This window comes from Lissotriton helveticus, chromosome 12 (genome assembly GCF_964261635.1).
Source record: "Lissotriton helveticus chromosome 12, aLisHel1.1, whole genome shotgun sequence".
NCBI lineage: Eukaryota > Metazoa > Chordata > Amphibia > Caudata > Salamandridae > Lissotriton > Lissotriton helveticus.
The window spans coordinates 780,686,002-780,698,089 of NC_136073.1; positions in this window are offsets into that span (position 1 = coordinate 780,686,002).

The following is a 12,088-nucleotide window of genomic DNA, read 5'->3' on the forward strand; positions in this document are numbered from 1 at the left end:
AAAATATTTATTTAATTGGTAATTAATGTTAATTATTATTAAATGTTATGTTTTAGTACCAGAGTGGGTTGTGGGTTTATAGGGGAATAGGGTGGGAAGTAATTTAATTGTAATTAATTACATTTTTTTATGTGTAATATATTTTTTAAATATTTATTAATTGGCATTCCCTACTGTTGCACCCTTTGGAGTTGGAATAGTAATTTTTCTCCCTACGCCATCCAACGCTTTCCCTACTGTTGCACTCTCTGGAGTGGGAATAGTAATTTTTCCCCCAACGCTATCCAAAGTTGTCCGTACTGTTGCAACCTCTGGAGTTGGAATAGTAATTTTCCCACCTACGCTATCCAACGCTTTCAATACTGTTGCACCCTTTGGAGTTGGAATATTAATTTTTACCCATACGCTATCCAACGCTTTCCCTACTGTTCCACTCACTGAAGTTGGAATAGTAATTTTTACCTTTACGCTATCCAACACTTTCCCTAATGTTGCACTCATTGGAGTGGGAATAGTAATTTTTCTCCCTACGCTATCCAACACTTTCCCTACTGTTGCACTCTCTGGAGTGGGAATAGTAATTTTTCCCCCTACGCTATCCAACGTTTTCCCTACTGTTGCACCCTCTGGAGTTGGAATAGTAATTAGCCAATCTACGCTATCCAACGCTTTCCTTACTGTTGCACCCTTTGGAGTTGGAATATTAAATAATATTTTTACGCTATCCAACGCTTTTCTTACTGTTGCACCCTTTGGAGTTGGCATAATAATTTTTACCCATACGCTATCCAACGCTTTCCCTACTGTTCCACTCACTGGAGTGGGAATAGTAATTTTTACCCACCCGTTATCCAACGTTTTCCCTACTGTTGCACTCTCTGGAGTGGGAATAGTAATTTTTACTCTTACGCTATCCAACGCTTTCCCTAATGTTGCACTCATTGGAGTGGGAATAGTCATTTTTACATACCCGCTATCCAATGCTTTCCCTACTGTTCCACTCACTGGAGTTGGAATAGTAATTTTTACCCTCCCGCTATCCAATGCTTTCCCTACGGTTGCACTCTCTGGAGTGGGAATAGTCATTTTTACTCTTACGCTATCCAACGCTTTCTCTACTGTTCCACTCACTGGAGTGGGAATAGTCATTTTTAACCACCCGTTATCCAACGTTTTCCCTACTGTTGCACTCTCTGGAGTGGGAATAGTAATTTTTACTCTTACGCTATCCAACGCTTTCCCTAATGTTGCACTCATTGGAGTGGGAATAGTCATTTTTACATACCCGCTATCCAACGCTTTCCCTACTGTTCCACTCACTGGAGTTGGAATAGTAATTTTTACCCACCCGCTATCCAACGTTTTCCCTACTGTTGCACTCTCTGGAGTGGGAATAGTAATTTTTACTTTTACGCTATCCAACGCTTTCCCTAATGTTGCACTCTCTGGAGTGGGAATAGTAATTTTTCCCCCTACGCTATCCAACGTTTTCCCTACTGTTGCACCCTCTGGAGTTGGAATAGTAATTTGCCAATCTACGCTATCCAACGCTTTCCATACTGTTGCACTCTTTGGAGTTGGAATATTAAATATTATTTTTACGCTATCCAACGCTTTTCTTACAGTTGCACCCTTTGGAGTTGGCATAGTAATTTTTACCCATACGCTATCCAACGCTTTCCCTACTGTTCCACTCACTGGAGTGGGAATAGTAATTTTTACCCACCCGTTATCCAACGTTTTGCCTACTGTTGCACTCTTTGGAGTGGGAATAGTTATTTTTACTCTTACGCTATCCAACGCTTTCCCTAATGTTGCACTCATTGGAGTGGGAATAGTCATTTTTACATACCCGCTATCCAACACTTTCCCTATTGTTCCACTCACTGGAGTTGGAATAGTAATTTTTACCCACCCGCTATCCAACGTTTTCCCTACTGTTGCACTCTCTGGAGTGGGAATAGTAATTTTTACTCTTACGCTATCCAACGCTTTCCCTAATGTTGCACTCATTGGAGTGGGAATAGTCATTTTTACATATCCGCTATCCAATGCTTTCCCTACTGTTCCACTCACTGGAGTTGGAATAGTAATTTTTACCCACTTGCTATCCAATGCTTTCCCTACTGTTGCACTCTCTGGAGTGGGAATAGTAATGTTTAGTCTTACGCTATCCAACGCTTCCCTAATGTTGTACTCATTGGAGTGGGAATAGTCATTTTTACATACCCGCGATCCAATGCTTTCCCTACTGTTGCACTCACTGGAGTTGGAATAGTAATTTTTACCCTTACGCTATCCAACGCTTTATCTACTGTTGCACCCTCTGGAGTTTAAATAGTAATTTTTACCCTTATGCTATTCAATATTATTTATATTTATTTATGTTACATAATGTTGTATTTAATTAATTTTAAAAATATTGAAAGTATATTTAATTGTTGTTATTTATTAAATATAATTATTTATTATTATTTATGTTATTATTTTATGAGTGTTGATGTATTTTTAAATTGTAGTATTTGTTAATATTTTATAATTATTAAAAAAATTATGTATATATTATAATTAATTAAGTATATATTATATATTTTATTATTAATTTTAATTAAATGTTTAATAGTAAATATGTATTATTTATTCATTTTAAACATTATAACACATTTTAACATAAGTTTAAAATATATATAAGTACTATTTACTTAATTTTATCTTTTTTTTTTAAAACGATATTTTTAATTACGATTTTTTTACCATCGATATTTTTGTTTCGATATTTTTGTACTTACCATGTTGTAGATAGGGTGTCGATATACTTGCCTTCGATATTCCAGCGTCGATATTTTGTCTGTCGATATTTTCAGCCTCGATATTCTGTCAGAGATTCGTAAATGTGTACAGTGAAGTAAAGGGAGACTAAAACTATCTAAGAGATACCGAACTGAACTGTAATGTGATGGTTCCCTTGGTAGGATTAAAAAAATATAATTTGGTTGGGGCTAAGACAGGGGTGTGATGTACCCAAGTAGACTAAATCTGTGAGTGTGGTCATGTTTCGATGGCCTAAAAAGGTTCCACAATGATTCGTCAGGACCAAAAATATGGGGGATAGTCCGACCCCACACCTAAGACATGATATGCTGCTATGGTATTCCTTTAGAAGAAAATACCTGGTTCAAAATGTTTAGAATTGATCATCTAACCTAGAAAATAAATGAAAAAATAAAGAAAACACTCAGTAAACAAATGTTTTGTATGTTTGGTTCAATGTGTCACCAGAATCGATTTTCCAACTCACTGTATCATAGTGTCTCTAAAGGTAGACATGTGCATGCTATTTTTGGCGCTGACCAGTCACCACAACGTGAAAGAAGTGAAAAACACACAAGTACATATAATATAACAGAATAAGCAAGTGAACATACATGGAACAGACAAAATAAACCAATCTGTGTTCGTGTTACTCAGCGTATCATAAGTGATTGGTTGTCCTCCATTGTGAGTGACGGGTCTTACCCTTTGGATCAATTAATTATGCCCTATAGGTCAAAAGCAGAGGGTAGTGCTCAGCTGCTGACAGTGGAAAGAGCTATGATGGTCAGTAAAAAGAAACAGTAAATCAAGTGGACCCAAATGACTTAGTGTTAAAAGAAAAAGAAAACGTTTTCAAGAGAAGCAACCATACTCACATGGTTTCTGCACGGAGAGCACAAGAGACCTACCCTCCTCTGCTCGCCTGGCTCGAGACTGAGCAGAGGAGAAGACCTGTCATTGAAGGTACAGGCAATTGGAGCGATTGTCCTCAGGTGTGGTGTGGGCAGCAGCTGGAAGGAGTGATGACCTAGTGGACAATGAGGAGAGGAGAGGAGGGGAGGGGCGAGTTTGAGCCAAAAGGAGTGAGCTTCTCACGTGCTGATGTAACAGAGGTATCATACCTCAGTGGCGCCTATCTCAGAGTGTGCAGTGGTTAAAAGCTGGGCATCCCAAAGTCATCCATGGTTTTTGTAAGGTGGCCTCTAAGTAGTAAACTAAGACAGTTGAATGTTTTGTTAATCAAGGGTAATGGTCAGAGAAAAGTATAGTAAACCTAAGTACTCTTGCATATACAGTGATGGAGAGCAAATCAGGTGCACATAACTCCTAGCGATCCCTCATGGTGGAATCAAGGCATATTGCCATCTGTGTTCATGTTGGAAATCTAGGCCTGCGGTAATTCCGACGTGGGAGGGGTAGGTGACTAGACGCCCTCTGCCAGCGATAATCAGGTTCCGTAACCTATTTCTGGCCCCACCAGGTCAGCGCGTGAGAGCTGTCCGACCCTGGGATCACGGCTCTTGGGAGGGACTGGACGAAGGATTGTCCCTACGACACACTCCAGGTCGTATACTTGATTCCTCTGATTACTGAGGGATCTGTCAGCAATTATATGAGCTTCTTTTTGGTCCTGATGAATTGCCTGAGTGGCAAGAAACATGTTGACCACACGTTCACTAAGGGTTGAATGAGGCACGATTACTTTATTTATCCCGCCTCAATACCCCTTATCGTTCCTTTTAATAAAGCAGTGAGCCATACTATTAAATTCTTTTCCCCATGGACTCCACTGACTTTTTTTAGACCACACTCACGCTCACTATTGCACTTTTTTAGGCCCCTCACACTCACACACCCTTTGGCTAAGGAATAAAAGAACCCCGCCAAAGTGCAGCATCCGGTGCTGCCCGACAGGCATTGCACCGCCAGTCTGTCGCAGGGGCAGGATACCGATGATGACGCTGGACGATCGCCGGGTGGGATGACAACAGTCGTCCAACCGGTGACCTGTGTGAGGCATCCCCAAATTCCGTAAAGGGTTCACAACATTCACTTTTTTCTGTTGAACTCAATATGAGAGAGAGGTTCACGTTAGTCATTTAGTTGACTTTGTCCGGGGAACTCTGTAAATTCTTTGTTGTTGGAAATCTAGGCCACCTCATGTAATAAGTAACACGAGGCGGCCAAGTGGTCTATTCCCAATGGATTAGGATGCTTGGTGAGCACTATTGGGAATTGTCAAATGAGGAGAAGAGGAAAGAGAAGAGGTAGGATGGAGCCAATAGGAGCAAGCCCCTCATGAGCTTGTGTAGCAAAAGTATCATCCCTCTGTGGTGGACATCTTGGAGTGTGTAGCGGTCAAATGCAGGCCGACCAAAGTTGTCAATGGTATTAGTAAGGCGGCTTCTGATGGATACAACTGCCAGTGGATTCCTCACCTTGTGAATATCCCCCTGCGTCAGCAACGTTCGGAAAATTCTTTGTAGCTCGCCGGCGTGGACGACGTTACAGGAACGCACGACATCGCGCGCGGCTCCGCTGACGTCACCGACTCCATAATATGCCTATGCCGGCGTGATGACATCAGTTCCCTTTTTTCCACGTCGTCGACGCTAATGGTTTCGGAGAACCTCTGTAGCTGTTAGTAACTTTGTTACTGTTTTTCTCTGTTTGGTGTCTTCTTGCTTCTTTGTTTCTCGCTGAAGATGTCGTCTAAGAAGACCGGGTTCAAGCCATGTGGGGAGTGCGGCAAATGATGTCGATTATGGACCCGCGCGAGGATTGTATCTGGTGCCTGAGTTCGGACCACGATGTCAAAGGCTGTTCTTTGTGTAAGAAGTTGAACCCGAAGGCTCTTTGAGAGAGGGAAGCAAAACTTCTGTTGGTGAAGTTGAAAGGTAGAAAGGAGAAGACGACTTCGAGATCGCGTTCGAGTAGGGCGAGGTCGAAGTTGAGGTCGAGGTCCCGCACGTCGTCGCCTTTGAGGTCGTCATCTGGTCATGCTTCGAGGTCAACGAAGAAGACGCATAAGAAGCGAAGGCATGGATCTCGACATCACTCCGGTAAGGTCTCAGAGTCGAGCCCAAAGTCGCCTAAGAGGAGGCATAGAAAAGATGAGGTGTCTCCTTCACCTGGTGTTCCAGAAGGTGAGGCTTCGCCCTTGAAGTTGCCAGTGCGTTCTCCGGCTCCGGTATCGGATCCCTCTCCACGCCGTCCCCGGCTCGAGAGGAAGAAGAGGCTCCATTACCTGAGGGCTCGATGACTCCAGTCCATCCGCCTGTGGAAGAGGAGGCGAATCTGGAACCTCCGAGAGAGCATCCTGTGGGTCCTTGCCTGCCCTTCCCAGCTCCAGGTCAAGACCCTACTTCGTTTTTAAACGCAATGTATGGAGTCTACTCGAGAGCTTTGTACCCCTCTGGTGTACCTTCGGGTCCCATGGGTCCATTGGAATATAATTTAGTAGTTCCCCATTCCTATGCTCCAGCTCATTTTATGCCATTTATGCCGGCGCCGGCTCCGCCTTGGCATTTCTCGGCGCCTCCGAGGTCATCGACGCCGATTCCATTGTCGCCGGCTCCGACTCGACCTCATGAGCAGCGACCTGGGCTTCCAGATCCGATCTCGACGGTGGCACCGGCTCCATCGGAGTCGGTCACGGATCCGATGGCGCGACTCTTGAAGGAGAGATCGAGGCGAGAAGCTCAGCGCCTTATAGAGGAGCAAAGATTTAGAGAGGCTGAGGTGGAAGAAGGTGAGCTTCAGGAGGACTATTTTGATGATTTGAGGGATGCTAGTGGTTTGGAGCTTTCCCCTGAATGGGAGCTGTCCTCTGTATCTGATGCCCCTTCAAAGGACGTTGCACCATACCATGTGGTCATCAAAAAAGCTGCGGATCTTTTAAATTTGACTTTGCCTACAGCTGAATACAAGTCTAATCTTTTGACTTAGGTCCTCCATTCCCCATCTTCAGTTGTGGAACCATTGCTTCCTTTTAATGAGGCTTTGACTGAGCCTATATTGGAGGTTTGGAACAGGCCTCTTACAGCTCCTGCAGTGGCTAAGGGTGTTGCAAGGAGGTATAGGGTAGCACCTGGTGATCCTGAGTTTCTATCCTCACATCCTTTGCCTGGAAGTCTGGTTATACAGGCAGCCTGTTTGAAGAAGACTGTTGGTGCTTCCCTCAAGTGCCTGGGATAAGGAGTCCAAGAAACAGGATCAGACTGCGAAGAAGATTTTCTCTTTGGCAAGTATGGCTCTAAAATCGACCAATGCCACATGTCTCTTGGGGAGATATATAAATGCCCTGATGGACTCTGTACGGCAGTTGGCTCCTAAAATTCCTGAGGACAGCAGGAAGGATTTTAATGAGGTGTTGGCCGATACACAGGCGGCTGCACGTCAAGTGATTCAAAGTGGTCTTGACACCGCTGATTCAGTTGCTCGCATTATGGGAACTTCTGTTGCCTGTAGAAGGGCTGCCTGGCTGAAGTCATCTGACTTTTCTGTGGACGTTCAGGCAGCCTTGTTGGATTTCCCATTTGATGGTGCTGGACTATTTGGCAAAAAATCTGATGCAGCTTTGGAAAGATTTAAGGACAGTAGGGCTACTGCCAGATCTTTGGGGCTGCAGTCCAGAGGCTCGGCGACTAAGAGGTATAGAGGTTTTGGATGTTCGTCCTTTCGTCCCTACCGTCAAACTCAACAGCAGCAGCAAAAGCAAAATCCACTATATAAATCCTACAGGGGCAAACAAAGAGCTTGTCCTCGAGGACGTCAAGCCTCCTCCTCCTCTTCCCAACCCCCTTCACCATCAGCAAAGCAGCCCTAGATCCACCATTCCGGATCATGCGGGTCCTGTATGGGGTCGGCTTACCCATTTTCTACGGGATTGGGAATCGGTTACATCAGATCTTTGGGTTCTCAATCTTGAAGAGAATGGGTATGCTCTTCCCTTTCTGGAATTTCCTCCATATTACCCTCCTTGCCAAGGATTTTGCTCAGAGGACCGCCTACTTCGCCTGCAGGAGGAAATCCTGTCACTGTTACGAAAGGGTGCGATAGAGGTGGTTCCGGAGCAGGAAAGGGGTCAGGGATGCTACTCCCGGTATTTCCTGATTCCCAAGAAGGGTGGCAGACTTCGTCCAATCTTGGATCTTAGGATCTTGAACCTTTACCTGAAACAGGAGAAGTTCAAGATGCTCACTCTGGCTCAGGTTCTTCAGGCGCTGCTGGAAGAGGACTGAATGGTGTCGATCGACTTGCAGGATGCTTATTTCCATATTCCTATCCTGAAGTCGCACAGAAAGTATCTCCGTTTCACGGTGGGATCGCAACATTACCAGTTTGCGGTCCTTCCGTTTGGTCTTACTACTACACCTCGAGTTTTCACCAAGGTGATGGCTGTGGTGGCAGCACATCTCAGAAGGTCGGGGATACCTGTATTCCCGTATCTGGGCGATTGGTTGATCAAAGCAGAATCTTCAGAGACAGTGCTCCATCATCTGCAAGTCACAACTCAGTTGTTGTACAGGTTGGGTTTTTCAATAAATGTACCCAAATCTCACCTGGTGCCCTCCCAGCGCAACCTGTTCATAGGTGCGGTACTGGACACAACTGTATGTAGAGCATTCCCTCCACCTCAAAGGATTCTCGACATACAGGGAATGATTCCTTTATTTCACAATGGAGCGGTCGTTCCAGTCCTGAAGGTCCTTCGCCTGCTCGGTCTGATGCCTTCCTGCATTCTGTTGGTCAACCATGCACGCTGGCACATGAGGGCACTCCAGTGGTGTCTCCGCAGGCAGTGGTATCAACACAACAGGGATCTCAGGGAGTCTGTGAGGATTTCCAGAGAAGCTGCAGCGGATGTATCTTGGTGGAGCGTGGAAGGCAATCTGTCTCAAGGAAAGCCTTTCCATCTACATCCATCGGTTGCCACGGTGATAACGGATGCATCCACTCTAGGGTGGGGTGCTCATCTGGGGGATCTGGAGATCAAGAGGAAAGGTTGCTTCACATCAACCTTCTAGAATTGCGGGCGATACGTCTAGCACTCAAGGCCTTTCTCCCTTCCCTTCGCGGGTGGTCGGTTCAAGTCCTGACGGACAACACCACCGCGATGTGGTATGTCAACAAACAGGGAGGAGTGGGGTCGCAGTGTCTCTGCAGAGAGGCTCTGCGTCTCTGGTCCTGGGTTCTGGACCATCAGATTTGTCTGATGGCAAATCACTCACGAGAATGCTCACTGCCCGTCATTCTGCAGTCTTCAGTATCCGATGCTGGGAGCTTTGGGGGACGCGTTTCAGTTGAGTTGGGGCTCACAACTCCTTTACGCGTTTCCTCCCATACCATTGATTCCTCGGGTTCTGAGAAAGATTCGCCAAGACCGGGCCCAAGTCATATTGATCGCCCCGGATTGGCCAAGAAGGGTGTGGTACACAGATCTTCCCCACCTCTCCTCGTGCCGGCCGCTCTGTCTCCCTCTCAGGGCAGATCTCCTCTCTCAGGTTCTACACCCCCACCTCCAGACCTTACACCTTCATGCCTGGAGATTGAAAGGGGCAACCTGAATTCCTTTTCTCTCCCACATGATGTGGTGGATGTCATTCTATCGGCCAGACGTGACTCCACCAAGTCTATCTATTCTTAAAGGTGGTCTCGGTTTGTTTCCTGGTGTGGGGAGAAATGCAGCGATCCTTTGAGGGCTTGTTTATCAGCTATACTTTAATTTGCTCTTTCTTTAGCGCAGCAAGGGCTTGCTGTTCCTACAGTCAAAGGTTATCTTTCGGCTTTGTCGGCATTTCTCTGCCTGCCGGATCAGCCGTCCTTATTTGAGTCTCCTGTTGTTTTAAGATTTCTAAAGGGCCTTAGAATACATTTCCTCCTACTCCCTTTATTGTATCTCAATGGGACTTGAATCTGGTGCTTACTGGGTTCTCCTTTCGAACCTTTGCACAAGTGTCCCTTGAGACTCTTGTCTTTTAAGACGGTCTTCCTGGTTGCTATTACCTCGGCAAGGAGGGCAAGTGAGCTTCAAGCTCTTAGTTCGAAGCCCCCATTCTTGACCATTCATGCTGAACGAATGGTTCTTAGGACCAGGGCTGCTTTTCTGCCTAAGGTGGTAACTCCCTTCCATCTAGGACAGTCTATTACCCTTCCTACCTTCTATCCTCCCCCTCACCCTTCCAAGGAGGAGGAACGGCTTCATCGTCTGGACCCTAAGAGGGCGGTGAGCTTTTATCTTGATAAGACAAAGGACTATCGAGTGGATGACCAGTTGTTTGTTGGATTTGCTGGCAGTAGAAAAGGAAGAGCTGTGCACAAGCGCATACTTTCGAGATGGATTATTCTATGCATCAAGATCTGCTGCGCCCTGGCTGGTAAGGAACCTCCAGAGGGTATAAGAGCTCATTCTACTAGAGCAAAGTCATCAACATCTGCTTTGTCTAGGGGTGTTCCTATAGAGGACATTTGTAGAGAGGCAACTTGGGCCTCCCTCTACACTTTCGCGAAGCATTACTGCTTGGATACCGAAGTGAGGAGGGACGGCCACTTTGCGCGTTCTGTCCTTCAGGACTTTCTGGTATAGAGGAGTAGACACCCTCCTCCAGGAGTGGGGACTGCTGTGGGAATCTATTCACAAGGTGAGGAATCCACTGGCAGATGTATCCATCAGAAGAACAAATTACTTACCTTCGGTAACGCTTTTTCTGGTGGATACAGTATCTGCCTGTGGATTCCTCACATGCCCACCCGCCTCCCCATTGTCCACTCTTCTATACCTGAATTTCTGGTAATGTTTTTTTAATGTATACATGTTATCCTCAAAGGAAGTGGGTTCTTGTACATGATTTACTATGTTATATTCACACTATGTGTGTTAACTTGACTAGTTTGTACTGTGTATACTGTGTATATATCTTTTGTTGTTGGTCCGTCCGTGTGCCTCGAAGGCACGGAAAAAAGGGCGGAACTGATGTCATCACGCCGGCGTAGGCCTATTATGGAGTCGGTGACGTCAGCGCAGCCGCGCGCGATGTCGTGCGTTCCTGTGACGTCGTCCACGCCGGCGAGCTACAAAGAATTTTCCGAACGTTGCTGACTCAGGGGGATATTCACAAGGTGAGGAATCCACAGGCAGATACTGTATCCACCAGAAAAAGCGTTACCGAAGGTAAGTAACTTGTTCATCTCAAACAGTAGACTAAGACAGCTACATGGTTTCTTATTGGAGGGTACCACCTCATTGGTATCAACAGAATCATTTGTGTTACTGAAGAAGAGACCAATGCCAAGTCGCAAAATGCTTATGATAAGCACTGCTTAGTGTGGTGTCTGGGACTCCATAGCCGGGCATTCCATATGTGACATGGTGTCAATGGTGATATGGTATATCAGGTCCCATGTATGAAGAAAATGTCAATCCAGCCATAGTAAGAGAGTATCTGATTTCACAGGGGACTGAATTACACCTCGCACTAGAGGATTTCATCTTTCAAACCTTTGCTGTTGGTGGAGAGGCATAAAATCCACCCTTGCTCCATTCTGAAAAGGTTTAAAGGGCTCCATGAATTAATAGCTTCCCGAATGATCTGCCGGAGGTCATCTGGAGAGTGGTTGGATTTGGAAAAGTGATGGCACATTTTTGTAGTGCTGTGTCTGCAGCATATGTTGCTCCAGTGCTCCATTATTCTTGGTTCGATAGCGCTCGTGGTCATTCCCGCGTAATGAAGGCCACAAAGGCAGGTGATCAGGTAAACACTGTTTTTTGTACTGCAGTTACTGTGACTTTTTTGTTTCCAGGCGAATTGGGGACCCAACCTGACCTCTTAGGAATGTTTAGTCAGTGGGCATACCCCGTAGGACCCACATGGATAGTGCCCTGTGACAGGTGGTAAGGCCCACAAGGTGTTCTGCATGTGGGACTGTTGAATATGAGGTCTGGTGTTTACTAGGAGGTCCTTCAGTTTCTGGGTACACTTAAAAGCGAATCATGGCTCTGGAATCTCAAGGGGCCCAGTGCGTCATCACTCCTTCCCACGGTCGCATGCACCCCACCCAAGGACAATCACTACAATTACCTGCACCTTAAAAGACGGGTCTTCTCCCCTGCTCAGTCTCAATCCAGATGAACAGAGGATGGTAGGTCTCCTGTGCTCTCTGCACAGAAACCACATGAGTATGGTTGCATCTCTTGAAAACTCTGTTTGTCTTTTTTTTCTCACCCCAAGGCAATTTGGGTCCCCTTGACTTGCTGTTTCTTTATGTTGACTAT